Source organism: Diachasmimorpha longicaudata, chromosome 10 (assembly GCF_034640455.1).
Source record: "Diachasmimorpha longicaudata isolate KC_UGA_2023 chromosome 10, iyDiaLong2, whole genome shotgun sequence".
In the NCBI taxonomy this organism is placed as follows: domain Eukaryota; kingdom Metazoa; phylum Arthropoda; class Insecta; order Hymenoptera; family Braconidae; genus Diachasmimorpha; species Diachasmimorpha longicaudata.
In genome coordinates, this window is record NC_087234.1 from 4,769,960 (window position 1) to 4,785,542 (window position 15,583).

General features: G+C 42.0%; 2 protein-coding genes across 12 annotated transcripts in view; one reads left to right on the forward strand and one right to left on the reverse strand.

The window, feature by feature from the left end:
- LOC135166888 (homeobox protein prospero) overlaps positions 1-15,583 on the reverse strand; it is an 88,089-nt gene that overhangs the window by 32,091 nt on the left and 40,415 nt on the right. Inside the window, exon 4 of one of the 9 annotated variants that reach the window (XM_064129589.1) lies at positions 2,133-3,097. The exons of the other annotated variants lie outside the window; for them this stretch is intronic. The gene's annotated coding sequence lies outside the window, so the exon portion shown is untranslated. The remainder of the gene's footprint in view (positions 1-2,132; positions 3,098-15,583) is intronic. 9 annotated transcript variants of the gene reach the window in all.
- LOC135166892 (uncharacterized) overlaps positions 1-15,583 on the forward strand; it is a 125,040-nt gene that overhangs the window by 4,291 nt on the left and 105,166 nt on the right. The gene's annotated exons all lie outside the window — the stretch shown is intronic.

Below are 15,583 nucleotides of genomic sequence, written 5' to 3' on the forward strand. Positions count from 1 at the left end.
GCCTTCTTCAGGGTATCCCCCCTGCACTCATTGTTGTGGCTCGAGTCTTTAACGTCTTGGGGGCCCCCTTGTAACGTCTTAAAGACGAAAAACCAGTTGGGTGGATGACTAGGGTCCCAACGGTTTTTTGATCTTTGGATTGACGATAAAAAAAAGGGTCTGATGGCAGCTCACGAGGCAGAATGGATTTCAGTTAGCGATATGGCCGAGTTTTGGGGCATTTAAACTTTGATTTCTCGGTATGTATCGCTTGATTTCGGTCAGAGAACTCCCTTCCAGGGGAAATTGAAGGATAGCGATCAATATTTTTTTTCTATCAATTATATTTCCGGAACTGACTAATAATTTATCCCAACTTTTATCTCCGCGCAGTTTCAATAACTCATAACTATTGTAAAATGATCTGTGTCATCGAGAAAATAGCCGTTGGTATACTCTCAACTTAATGGCAGTGCACGAGAAGATGATGCAGACACAGAGCACTGAATAGTCCACCTCTATTATTGAGAAACATGGCTACTTTTCTCGCTGAGGGCTACCCAGAAGTGCAGTTATGCACAGTAACGGACGTCCCTTCTCCCCCTCGAGAAGCCAACATATTGGTGAAAAAGTGCAGTTTTCCGAACGAAAAAAAAAAGGTACGATGGTGCCTTTTTATCCAGCCAGGATTACGACGTTATTATCGTCAGTCCGCTGGCGAAAAGTCTTGATGGCAATTCGCCAAGGTGGTTTTCAGTCTCTGTTCTGCTTGCAATATCAGAGTGCCATGGATGCTTGAAAAAAAAAAATAGAATACCTAGATTTTTTTGTCGGTGGTCAATGGCGTCTGGAATTGGTTAATTACATTCAATTGCCAAAGTTTCGAGACATTTGGGGGATATTGTCGTTGAGCAGTCGGAATACTGCAGTTCTTCTTCGCTAAGGTGAGAGTATAAATTAGATGATGAACTGGCTCAAAAAAATCCCACTCCATCGATTTAATGAGAGATTTCCTAACAAATGATGGGTAAACACTCATTAATGTCCCCAGTGTCAGCACTAGACTTTTTCCCGCTTTTCCCAGTCTCGTATGTGTCCGTACGAGATCGGCAGTGTTCGCCCCACTGAAGTGAGCCGTCCAGCGGCATTCGGGAGTCCCGATTCGGATGGGACCTCCATTAACGTTGGCGTACGATCTCAAAATTGTGTAGTAATCACGGATTATTGACTTTAATTAACATTATTCATTATGAAGCTGGAAAACAGCTTCAAAAAAAATGTTCTGTTACGTTACCTCAGTTTTATTAGAACTCTGATATTTTTCCGAAAATTATGTCGTTAAAATTCTTCAACATTTCTCTGCGTCGACTCATCGGAAAATAAATTCCCCGACGACACGAAATAAGCTATTGCACACAACTCGGTGTATTCGTTCGATCGTTTGAGCCAATCACACTGTGATTGAGTGTAATGGACTTGCGTCTTGTCCCCCATATGTGCCCTAACCCAGGGGTTCTCGTGCTTTTAACTTCAACAAAACTGTTCTCATCCCATCCACAGCCTTGTAGCTTTATCACCAACTCTTGGGTTGATCACCAATCGTTTTGTATAAGTGACTAGGGCACAGGATGAAGGCTGCGGCCCATACGCATATACACACAAACTGTAACCGGGATTGCGCTTGGGCTCCAGTTGGTATGATAATGAGGAAGGTGACTTCCGACGATCCATATATGAGGAGAGGATCGAGAGCGGTGATCTGACGAGATGAAGAGGGAACGTGTTACAACATGTACGGAGGGTTTTACAGATGGAGGAGGGTTATCACAGAGTACCCAAGAAGCGGACACTCCAATCTCGGCATTCTACTGGTCTTGTTAAAATGTATTTTATGGGTGATAGAATCATGTCGTTTAAATCGGGTACAGTTTTGTCGATTTAACTTCCGCGGGGGGGAACTGATGATCGTTATGTTTTTATTCTTTTACGTCGACACGTCGCGGGGATCTTCATTTGCGTGATTGCACCCCGGCAGAGCAATTTGTTTACTTGCGATCGGATGAGGTGATTAAATCTATTTTAAATTCATTTGTCTAGGTGCTTAGACCGAGATGAATGTTCATTAAAAATGATGAACTACACAGTTCACTCACCCACTATGGAATTAATTCAGATGTCGGACAAAAACTGCAGAAAGCGCCGTCAAAAATTTAATAAGTTTAACACTTATCATAAATTTTTAAACAATATTCTCATGTGCGCATATTTCTATTTCCCCTGAATGCACCCATTTGCGAGGCGAGTCTCACTGAAAAACAAGGCCAACGAAAACCTAAAAAAACTTAACGATAATTTGCATGAGAAGCCAACGCAGAAACGTCGCACCATTTGCTGACGTGCGTTTTAAATTGCGCGGAGGTTCCCAAGTGTCGGATAATGCCTCCACGCGGTTAATCCAATTGAGTCAATTTGGGTTAACTTGAAGTCGTCTAAACAGGCTCGTTTGGGTGACCTATGATGCATGGATAACTCCTGTATCCGGTTTCTGTCATTTTTTTTTCCTTCCTACTTCTTCATCAGCAAATTTCTCTTCCCACAAAATTCTTAATTTTCAATCAACAAACGGTGATTATTAGCGAGTGACGGGAATAGCTAGACATCACATTCATCGGCAAAGATACAGATGGTATCCGCAGACGTGAACGGAAGTGAAGACAGACGGAAAAACGAATAACCATTGTGTCTGCAAAAAAATAAAAATCAATAGGATGACTAAGTCTCGGGGAAAAAAAAGAGAAGATGAAAAAAAAAACATCACCCTCAGGATTTCCTTCTCAGTCTCAACGGCAGTCATCATCATTCTCATCGTTCTGGGATGATGTAGTCATTGGTCTCTATATGTGCAGCCACTAGCGCGGGGGCACGCGAGTATTTGCCCAGTGTACACACTAGACATTTCCCCAGCTGACGTTGATTGAAGGAATAAGGGAAACGGCGAGCACTCTCAAGTGGCCGAAGCTTCCCCCTCAGCCCCCCTCCCCTTTCACCCCCTCTCATGCGGGGAGTTATACCTCGTATCGTCTATTCCAACGTCTCCAACCCCTCCTCGAGGCAATTTCTATGTAATACATAATGATTTTATGCGGTGAAGGTAATCATCGCGGTTGAAATTTATTTATTTTTGGTTGGGTGGGGAAAAATGATCAATTAGGGATACTTTCGGGGTATTTTTATGACTTTTGTAGATTCATGGTAATTGGTAATTATTTTTGCGATTTTTAAAAGTTCTGAATTCATAATTTGAATTCAGATATTGATGTCGTTAATGGAAATTTTTTTTATTCTTATGGGGGATTGTCCTTTGTAAAACATAAACAGGGATAACTTCCTACGTTTGAATAGAACGATTCAAAAAGGTATCGTGACTTCCGAGTAGTAATATTCATTAATAATTTACAACCCAATAGAGAGGCAAAATCATTTCCGGATTTGATTGAGAAAGAGGTGATTTTACGGCGAAGGGGGAGTGCTTGAGTCCATAAAAGAGGCAAAAAATATAATTAAAAAACCGAGGGAAAACAAACAGGTAGGAAGAGGGTCCTCAGATCCGGAACCTGATGACAAAGCTGCGGAAGGCGATACACCCGAGTGGCCATGGTTAGGTGGATGGTCAAAATGTTGTCGTGGTATTTTCGGTAATGGATGCATGAGAATGTGGACGATACTTTCCCCGGGAACTTCATGTTCCACGACGTGGTTAGTGGAGCTCGTTTCCTAAGCACCAAGTGAACGGGCGAGATGGTGGAAGCGATGAATATTACTTCCGAATTGGTAAATGAGGAGAGGCATACGCAGAAAGAATCTAATTGAACTTGTGACATTTTTCAAAATACCAAAAATCTCTTCTATCTTCAACGAACTCTGTTGCAAATTCTCTCGAGAATTCTGCGGAAAATATTTCCCGGGTAGAAAAAAGAATGAGTTGAAGACATCGTCTCAACCCCCGTCATCTCCCCCGCATGCGACTGCTCCTCATTAAATTCCGCGACCGATGAAAAAAAAAAGTGTCACGACGTAATTCTCGGAAAATGAGAGCCGAAATAATCATCTCATTTATATCTTGAAACCTCGCTAGACTCGTTCGTCTTAATGACCAGTTCCCTCTCCCTCTCGCAGTCTTCAAGACGTCCTTAATGAGTGCGAAACACCACGGGGATGATTAACAGGGATCATGGGAAGTCGTGTGATGTTGTACAATCGTGTGGAAACTGTTTGTGTACATAACAGGCCAACACTTGGCAATAAGTAGCTTGTATGCGTAACACATATCCGGGGGTCGGGGCTTATGTTCTCAGGGCTATCATTGCCGGCCCGACCGGAAGACTCACTTAGACCCGTCTTGAGTTACCCCTCAGAGGGAATATGGGACTCACCCAATTTTTTTTTTCTTTCAATTTCAGTGACCGAGATGTCTTCGTAAATTTGCCCTTCTCAAGATGACAATCAGACATTCACTTGTCTTCAATCAGTGTTCCCCATTGAATTAAATTATATTCAATTAGTGAGACAGAAACAGTGTCTGATTATTTCCACTAGATTCTGACGCACGGACCCTTAAATTTTCCGCTGAACAGATTCGAAAAGAATTTTCGATGAATTGCTCATTTTTATTTAAGATTTAAATTTATTCGTGATCTGGAAAAAAAAATTTAAGGAACCATTCTTTAGGGTATGACAGAGATTCTCATGGTCGTTGGTTGACGCAGGGGTTTGGGAATCACACCCCCTTGAAGACGATACTTCAAGAAAACTCCGACGAAGTTAAAAACTTTGTTGTCCGCTCAAAAATAATAAAAAAGAGATCCGTTACGACCGCTGGCAGTCCTCGGGATTGTAACGTTACACAGTCGTACCGACGTTACGACCGACAGCGGCCCTTTACAGCCCCCGAGTTACTCGTCACACACTCGCGTCAGTTTACTACCCTTCGCTGTCACAACCTGTTTCTCGGTCGCAGATGAAAAAAGAATACAAAAGAGGAAACCGGAATTTTCGGAAAAAATCAATAAAAATTGTGAATAGTATTTCAACAATTTTTAAATAATTCTTGCGAACTCGGAAAATGCTGATAATTTTTTCTACAATTCCTCCATCTCAAATATCCCCTTATTGGATTTTTATCTGTGACTTTTATCTGATGACTTGTTCTTTCAAAGGCAGATCACCAGTCGAATCGTGGAATTTCCCAAATTTTTCTATGTCGATTGATTGGTCTTTTCATTTCCGAAATCGTCAGGTTCTCATTCAAGGGAATAAGACCTTGAAGGGGCAGCCACAACATGCCGTTTATCCTACTCTTTGCAGATTTCTCTCAGTGCGATCTCGTGTTTCTCCAAATGTGAATTATCCACTGAGCAAATGAAAAACAAGATGTCACAATCCCTGGCGATAATTAACGACACGTCACTCTAATCACAATGACAAAAGGAAATACCAAAGCAACGAACGTATTATTAACTCTCATGCTTTCACGTAAAACCATACGAGGTTAAAAGAGGCACCTATGCCGGAAGCACGTGTCCACTGGACCAAGTATCCTCGGTGGAAGCATCCACTTTTCCAGAGGAAACACCTACAGCCGAACGTCCGAGATTGGATCGAGAGTGGAAAGAATAAGCTGGCGAGCCAATGAAAAGATAGAAGGGAGAGGTGAATGAAGGGAAAAAAAATATATGTATAGAGAGTTAAAAATCCACACCATCCTGGACAAAGAATGCGAATGAGTGGGAGAGGCGTCGGTGTTAAGGGGACGCGGAACGATACCTGTGCGACTGTCCGACATTCCGGATGTCCGTTGTTTTGTTACAATCACGCGTGGTATCGACGACTAAGTGTGGGGGATAGGTGAGGTAGACCTCTCGATACAGTAGTTTTTTTTTTTTTCGCTAAGCGCTGCAATGCAGGATGTGGAAACGACGATTGGGGGTGGAGGCGCGGGGATCAGCCACGGAAAAGGAGAAGAATGAAGTCAGAGAGGCGCGGAACTACTCCGTTACGGTTTTGTCACATCGTCAAATGAGCGGATGTGACGAGTTGATTTGATTAACATTTCAATCTTAGGTTTAATGAATTTTAGGGGGATTAATCGGTGAACAACGCTGGAAAAAATAAGTAATATTCACACACATTTATCATACACATGCGCTCCAATTTTATTTTCTTTGTCATTGAATCTGAACTGATGACAATGGCCTGTAATTTTTGGGTACCGAAGTGATCCACTAATTCTCGCATACTGTCACGGAATATTCGATTTATATACCTTGAATTATCGAATAAATATAAAGAAAGATCGTGAAATGACGTAAATTTTCCGACGGTCTTTGACCCCAGAATGTGTTATTCTTTTTCCAGATAAATTTGCAAATGGAACCAAATATTTGAGGTCACATAAATTAAAGAGATAATTTTCGTTTTTCTCTCAAATTGTTGAATTTTCAGAACTTCAGAAATTTTTATTTAAGAACGAAACGTCGCGAGTCGACAATGTACTGAGCACGATTCTGCTTTTCCCACTATCTCATGACTATAATGCCTACAAAAATCAAAATAAAAAAAAGAAAAAACATGAGACAACTCAGTCTTCCATTGAAATTCGAGTGCTACTTACAGAAATCACCAGAGTGCTTTGCATTACTTACTTCATAAACAGAAGACGGCAGTAAAAAAAAATCCGAGAAAGAAAGCGGATGCGATAGTTGAAAAAGAAGCCTCGTATCCCATGTTTTCTCGCCTTATGCAACGCAAAAGCATATCCCAGTGCTCGTCATCAGAGGAGCCTTTCTTCTTTCTTGATGCGCGTTTGGACAATGGGCGAGAAAAACACTCGCCGTTTTTTTTTTTACCTCCTTCACTTGGTGGCGGCAACGGGACCCACCAGTACGGAAGAAAGAGCGAGAGAAAAACGAAAGATAAAGTGAGATTGGGATAAGAGAGATCTCAATGTGTTTTTTTTTCTCCCTAGCTTCTTCTCTTTTTTATATACGTTCTCTCTACTTCTTTTTTGTTGCTTGAAAAGCACACAAAAGTAGCATGAACGTGAGAGACACGCGACGACGCAAAAATTTTTCCCTCGGTCGCCTCTGGCCAAAGGAATGAAGAAGGGTGTCTTCCCATTTACCTCCAGTGCCTTTCAGTAACACCAGCCAACGACTTGAGGAAAATATAAAAAATCAAAGGACTGCTCCGTGATATTTTGCATTGTTTTGTCATCAACTTTTCATTCGTCTGCATTTTTTTTTCAAAATTTATTCAGAAATTCCGAGGAAAACCTGAGACAGGTGAACCCACCCATTTTACTAACAATTTTGGAGGCACAATAGCTGATAAATTCCACCTGGACATTAATCTCTACGTAATTTATTCCCAACCCCAGTGATCACATCTGTGTGAAGACTGGCGATTACTCCGGGATATTCCAATAACTCCTACAGGCCCAATGCATCGGATAAAAAAAAATTGAGACCTCGAAAATTAATGTATCACGTTGAAAGACACTGGGAAGATGGTTTCCCTCAACAAGCCATTCCTTTCCGCGTTGAAGACTCAAGTGGTAGTCATCGTAGCGTTTCAAGTGTGTGCTTGGCGGCTTCACAGGTTCTTTCCATCCATCGTATTTTTCTCATCCCGACCCTCCTCAGTCTTTCTTTCCAACTCCTCCGGCAGGGTTAACCCTCTCTCAACTCCAACCCACCGAAGATCCCCAGCATTCGAAAGACAAGAGAGAGAAGGAGACGGGACAGCTAAGGGGATGAGGGGGAGGATCCTTGAGTCTATGTGCGTTGTAACGTAGCCAAGGGCAAACCTTATTCTTACGCCACTTTTGCCACCAAGATGCTGGGGATATCTACTCAACTGCTCGTCAGGGTGCACTGGATAAGGGCCTTGGGGAGATGTTTCTTCATCCTCATGAATTTCCTCGTTATTCTCAGGTTTTTTAAATTAAAGAAATCAACTCGGTTGCCTTTGAATTATTTTCTTTAATTATTCTGAGGTGGACAAATTCGTTTAATGTGCTTCGTCTGCATTTCTCTGGAGTAACGGAAGGGGAGTTGTATTTTTTCCGATCTCTCATTCAATTTCCGAATACGATTTCCAAATTAAAGCGTAAATATTTGGAAATAACCTATTGGAAAATTTTGATTTATTGATAGTTGACTAATGTGTATTATTACATTTCTATCAGTTTCCGTCCTATTATCCTTAATCAAAAATTGCGATCACGTTGGGACCGACAGATGAAGGGCTCTCCCATATCCTCCCATCGGGCATCAAGCGAAGCCGACGACAGGAGAAAAATATAAAATAAAGAAAAAGAAATTCTAAATTGCTTCGGCGACGCTTTTAAAACATTCCCGAGTGGACCTGAGTGCGAGTCTACATCGAGGAGAAGAGTGACGACGTAAGGGTTTTTCTCTCCTGCGTCTGAGAGAAATAAAACGAGGGGAGAGGAGGAACAAAAATACTGCTGTACGGGTAACGCAAGGAGGCGGGAGGGTGGTTAGACGGTCTCTTTCGTGAGTGTATTGAGCGCCCGAGTTTTCGGGATCTTTTCCTCCACCCCCCTCCAACCACCCCTCAATTCCACCCCTTCCATTCGAGGCCATAGAAACCATCGTAGCGCGGCATTACTTGAGAAGGCCTCGAGTGTGCCGCGAGGGTGCGTGCATTGTACGTCTCCCATCTTATATGCACCACCCACCCTAAAGCCACGGTCACCCCTCCGCCTTATACTTGCACTCTTTGTTCTTGGCACTGTCGTCATCTCCATCACCCCCTTGTGAGGGGTTATTTCGTCCTACGTCCTTAGACGAGCATCTTTCTCCCTCTTCCTCTTCTCTGTGTGTACGATGTGATATCGCACCCCATTTTTTTTCCTCTATTTTCGCGAGAGAAGTCTCGTCTGCTGCAGATCCTTGAGGCCACCCTCTTTGCAGCAAAGATGTTTTAAGGAACGTTTCAATTTTTTTAATATTTCTTTTTTCATGCGACGTTTGCGCAGCTCACGTGCAGGATATGGAGGGAAAAGGTTCAATAAAAATTATGGGGAGGTTTTGTAATTCGCGGGGGAGATTGGGGGTTCGATAAAAATGATGGAGGGTCCGGTGAAAAGTCCGAAACCTCGCGTACTTTTTATTGGAATTATTCTACTGTTTGTTCGTTAGCAAATAAATAAATTGATTAAGTAAAATCATCTATTTAAGACAAATTAATCATGTTTCTGGATGAGGGGGTGGGAAATTTCCAGTTGAGACGAGGGTTTATACCACCGATAAATATTTACCAAAAAAGAAATGAATGTACGACAAAATATTCTTAATTCAGATTTTTTTATCCAACCGATTCGGATTCCTTTTCGTATAGAAAGTTTACGAAGTTTTTTTTTGCTTATCGATTATGAAATACATGAATAAATGAGCATATTGAGTGAGCATAGACATATAGGCGGGATCAATAATTGAGAATCACGAGAGCCAACTCTTTCGATTCGTCTCCATTCTTTCAATTTAATTTTTTTTTATTTTCGTCCTCGTCTGTACTTTTCTTATGAGCGCGGTTTACCAGCCCGCCCCAACCCCAAATGTGCACAAATTCTAGTATAAGGGTTGCAGCGGAACAAGTCGTATCGTAAGTATTGGGAGGCTCCGTTGGTAAGAATTCAGCCTGTCTACTTTTCCCCCTTGTTTTCCTCCCATGGAGAAGGACCTCATGGCAAACTCGCGGTTTATTTATTTCTCGTATTTGAATTTTATTATCGTATACAGCATATTCCAGTCCACTCGTATTACTCCGTATTCCACCCTTGATTCGTATTTTGTACGGGGGATGAGGTCTTTCCCACTGATTTCGATGCCTGAATGGTAATGCAGTCGATTATTTACTAAGGTTTTAAATTTTTTTTTTCTTTGAGGCTCAGTGTTAAGAGTATCCAAGCAGTTGCGGAATTTTTTTATGGGGGAAATCCTCTTCGGAGTTTATGGAATAGATGAAGATTATTTTTTAAGCGAAATATCAATCCAAATATATTTTAAGAAGACGATTTTTCGCCAAGAGACCTCAACTAATTGCTTGTTCTCAAAATTTCATAAATTATCACTAAACCATAGGACGGATTTTACATAAAAATGTTCATCAGTTCCTCCATCAGACCTCCCGAAATGAAAAAAATTCGCAAAAAAGTCTAGTGACCCTCCTCACATGCATTCTTCCCCAATCTTCTCACTAAAAAAAAGTCCAATGACCTTTTCTCAGAGTATCACCCCTCGAGGCATAATTTCCCCGATGAATTTCTTAATGTCGAGGCGGCCGATTCAGAGCGAGGTGAGAGCGCAAAAAAACCCAAAGAGAGAGCGAGAGAGAGAGGAGGAAAAAAAAGAAAACGAGAAATGGATGATGAGGACACGGGAGAAAGAATCAGCGGGATGTAGGGGTTTACGTGGGATGAGGGGGTTGCAGCGAGGGGCTGGAGAAGACGGAGTTCCCTGATTCCCGACTCGACGACCCCGCATATCCGAGCGCCTGGGTATCAAGGGGGCGGCAGGGGTGAAACGAAGAAGGAAAGAGTTAAGAGTCGGCTCGGTTGACGAAGGGTGTATACATCGCAATGAGGGACACGAGAGGAGAGGGAAACGGGGCTCCGGGGTTCTCCAGAAAAAACCGAGAAGTTGATGGAGTGGGGCCGGTTCTCGCTCGGTTGCAATGATATCGATTCCAATGCTTCTTACTAGACGCGGTTGGTTAGGGTGGGTAACCCCTTACGTACACTCTTCTCTCATTTTTTTTTCAACATCTCTCGGTTTTTTCACTTCGATACTGCACTCCCGAGCAATTTCAAACCATTTCAACAGGATTTTTTTCTCATTCTGCGACGATTATTCATCGCTGAATGTACCTCAATATTAAATAACGTAAAATCTTATTCGGTATTTTGGTAAAAAAAAAGTTTGATAAGAAAAAAGTTCTGGTTTTTGGAAAAAATATCAATGAAGATGAGTTTAAATTCGCGATTATCAAATGTGGTAAATGGTAAAATATAAAGTAAAGATGTAAATAAATAATTCACAATAGACTTGAATCGAAGATCGTTCGATCAAACGATTAATCAAAATAATTGTCGATTACGTCTTGTCTATTCCATCTCAAGTATCATGATTCGACAGCCCCCAGTTTTTAATACATCCCTCTCAGCCGTGTCCCCCCCTCCCCGCCGAAATAAAAAAAAACCCCCACTTCTTCCCTGGGGGTAGCAAGGCCGCCCCTCCGTTTAATTGATTTCTTAAGACCCGAAGGGGTTCAGCAGAACTCAACGGGGGCTTCGATGTGACTTCCGATGCAGTTTTTACCCTCTCTTCCACCCTCTTCCTCCCACCACCACCCGATGCCACCATCATCTCCACTCATCACAGCACCGCAGAGATTTCATTTCTCTCTTCCGCTCTGTCTTTCACTTCAATATATTTTCCCTCTTCTATCCTCATCTCTTTTTCTCCTTATTCGAGCACACTTCGACTCTCCAGTTACTTCTTATTCTTTCTCGTTGGGCCGTTCTCTACTCTCTCCACCGCACCGGAAATAGACGGTGTGTGACACCGAGGAGGAATAGGCCTCCGGGAATGAGTCTGAGGGAGATGGAAAATCACTCGAAACTCGAATACCAGCGGGTGGTGGGTGGTACAGGGGGTGAAGAGGAAAGGGGGAGGGAATGTGCAAGATATTGCAGCCCCGCGGGACGCCGCCGAGGAGCGTAATCTCTACGACGAACCTGGAGACGTATTACAATTCCTCTCGCTTCGAGATTTACCGGGGATGTATATTGGTGGTGAAAACATTCACCGGCCCGGACGTCTCGTTAATGTTTTTTTTTCTTCAACCCCGGGGTAATGATTATGTTTGGAGACGGCTGGATATATTTAAACATTTTTTCTTTCAACAATTTTCTGGGAATTTATTAACGTTTTTCTTTGGAGGAAAATGGTTTTTGTTTTGGGGGACAATAAATTTGAGAACTTGTCGATATTGGTAACAATGGGGTGGTTTAGAATTTTGGGCATATTGATTTTTTGAATGTACATCGAAATTTAGGGAACGATGTAAAATGGCGTTTTTTATTCTCCTTATTTATTTATCGATATTTTCTACTTATGAATATTCATTATCAAATTATGCTGAATTTTCCTGAATTCTATCAGTTCGTCAGAATAATTATCCCAGAATTAATTGAACAAATGAATTAAATTTCGTTCCCATCAATTTTCCCATCCCCTATGAATCAGCCGGAACGAAATTCCCTAAAATTTCCCTGGAACTGCAGCATAGTAAAATTTTTCAATCCAGAATGATGAAAATTAATTAGAAATGTATGTAATTACCCATCATTCCCCTCTCGGGAAAATTAATCAAAGCAAATTACCGTCATCCCAAAGAAAATTCACAAACTTCTCGATTCAGGAAATTCCATACTCAATTTTTAAAATTAATTCTCCCACTCCCGATAAACACCTTAATGATTCATCACACATGTTGCTAAATGCTTATCATCCAGTGCATGTGTTTCGTTCGGTATTTCGCACGCATGACTCCCCTCCCAACCCCTCCGCCACGTACATCCCTATGCACACGAGCCCTAAGCGTTTCGTACATCCTTCCTCCCCCTCCTCCCTCTGCCGCAAGTGCCACCTCTCCCCCGTTTTTACTCGCCCTGAAGTTTCCCTCTCCCCCCGACAGTCCAATTTAAACTCCCCCCCTTCCCCCCGAGAGCCGCATTAAGATTTTTTAAAGTAAACCCCCAAAAAATCAATACCCCTTTCCCCCCTCCCCCCATTTTCATCCCTTTACACATACTCTCACGTGTTACCCGGTCGTTTCGAGAAAACGCGAATGAGTAACATCACCTACCTCAAAGTCATCAACAGCCCAACGTCCCCATTAAGATCTTCTTGAAAAAAAAAAATCGAAAGTGAATGACTGAAGGAAAGTTGTACCATTAAATAAATTGCATTGATAAGATTTTTTGGTTGAAGTAAAAAATGAGGAAAAAATATTTAGAAGTGCAGAATAAGTCGTTCACATACTTCTGAGAGGGGCCATAGCATACGAGTTGGATGGATGCACAAGGGTGAGAGGGGTAAAGACCTTAAAACCCAAACCTACCCCAAACTCAATACGAGAATTTCACGGGTATATGAGTAAAGTTTCAACTCCAATTTGCCATTTCGTGACTGCAGCGAATCTTGCATTTTTCTTTTGCGAACAAACGTCTATCATTCTATCACGAAAACCTCCCCGGAGCCATTGCAGAGGGTCTGACTGGGTGGTAAAAGTTTTAGGCACTCCAATACACATTAACGCCCGGGTATCGTTTGAGTCCCTTCTTCGTTTTTGGATGCATCAGTCGTTGGGGAATTGGTTTAATGGGGGATTTTGGTGGATCCGTTGGAATTGATGGGGAATTTTTTCGAGAGTATTTTAGTTTTCAGAGTAGTGGTAAGATTATTATAATATAAACCATAAAAAAAAATTCGGATAAATTTTGTTTGTGAAGATAGTTAAATTGTAATAACGAAATAATAATTAGATTGCTGCCCTGAGTCTCTCCGTATCGGGACAGAGACTCATTGTCTCGATGGAAGTTTCAATTATCCGACCTCCAAGAATCAATATCAACGTCATTAATTAACCCCCACGATTAATCAACCCCCAAATGTTTCGCCCATCCAATTGCTCGAGCCGTAGAAACAAACCCGGAGGAACAATTGCATCTCACGGTTGACGTCGTGTCACAGCGACAGCGAAGAGGGGTTGCACGGCCGATCGAACGGCTTCAAAACCCCCAAGAAATGTCTCATAAACCCATCCCCCTCCCCAAAACTTGACCATCCCCAATCCTTCCCCACGATTAAAAACGAAGCCACCCGGAATTTCCCTTTAAAACCTTCTCACGTCCTGAAAAAAATTCTATCCCCAAAATTATTATCATTGACATAAAACGGCGGAAAATTATACTAAAAGTCAATTCTCCACCCCTTCTCCGTCCCACCAAAAAAAACATTTTTCAACCTAAAAATCTGCGTACAACCGATACGAAGTAATAGCAAAGAGAATTCGAATGGAGGAAGTCGTTTGAAAGATACTTGACAGGGGCTTTGGCGGGAGATGAGTGCAGATAACATGTAGATAAAAGCCTTAAAAAAAATAAAAAACGAAGCGGCAAAATGAGAGGCAAAGAGGAAAATGTTGTAACATTCGATAGACGGCAAAAAATAAAGTAACGCACTGATGGAACGTGAACGCAAGGGAAGGAGGTTAACATGAGGATATGAAGTTTCTCATTTGGTCGTTAGCCAATTAATTTTCAGGAGAAAATCAACGGGAGAGATTGAAGCCAGACAGACGAGGGCGAGTGGAGGATGTTTTTTGGTTTTGAGAGGGACTGGTCATTCGATGATTCCACGGCCCCTCGACTCCATGGAGCGGAAGGTTGGGACGGCAAAAGGGGTAGTCATTGCGCTTTTTTCAATCATTCCTATTTCTTTTTTCCGGCCATTCAATGACCATCCAAGCATGCAGAGTTACTCTCGTCCCTCCATCGAAGCAAAAGGGTTTTTTCACCCTTTTTTTTTCGATGATTTTATGCGAACGATTGGGGCAGGTCAGACTTGCCTCAATGAGGGGTCTGCTGATGATACTCGGCAACTGCGGAATCACCAACTTCGGCTGGTCATCAGAGAACATGGGGAAACGAAAGTCATTTCGAAAAAAAATAGGCGGATTCGTTGGAAACTGAGTCTTTCAGTACACGACGTGCATAGTGATTAAAACCCGACGTCCACGGATTCTCTAATTTATTCTGTCCTGTGCTGGGCAAAAATCATCAATTGGATTACTTGCAATTTCATTAAAAAGTAATTAATTTTTGAAAAACAGCTAAAAAAGATGAGAGAGTTTCCAAACGTTTATTTTTGCTGCGATGACGGGTATGCAGAATTTATTTTTGAAAATTTAGGGGTTGGCACGTTCAAAGAGGCGCAGATTGGTGGTCAAAATAAAATTCCAGTGAAACTGGAAATTGCATTGGATTAAACGCGAAATTTCCATAGAATTTTGCCAGAAATCCCGTGAATAAATCGGCCTAGGATCGATTATACTATTTCTTCTCTCGAATGGAATTCCCAATCTTTTTAGGTGAGTCCGTTGGATGCAACAATCATATTAAAAGACTGCAGAATACCTATAGAATCATCAAGTTCAGTGCACCGTTACTGAAAACGTTAAATTAAAAGAGTAATTTCGAAAAAAACGCGTGACCGTTACGCGTATCTATATATTTCTCTTACGCGACGCGTTCAAATTAATTCCGTGCGCGCATCGATTCCCTAACCTCTTCCGTTCTCTCCCACTCCACTAGCCCCCCATCCCCCTCAGCCCTCCTCACCCACCACTTCCCCTTGAAACAAATTTCTCTGTCTCTACAAAACGTGGAGGTTGGTGGGTGTGCAACACACCTGGTACTCCCGCGGGCTTTTTTTCACATTTGCTATTTCTCTCT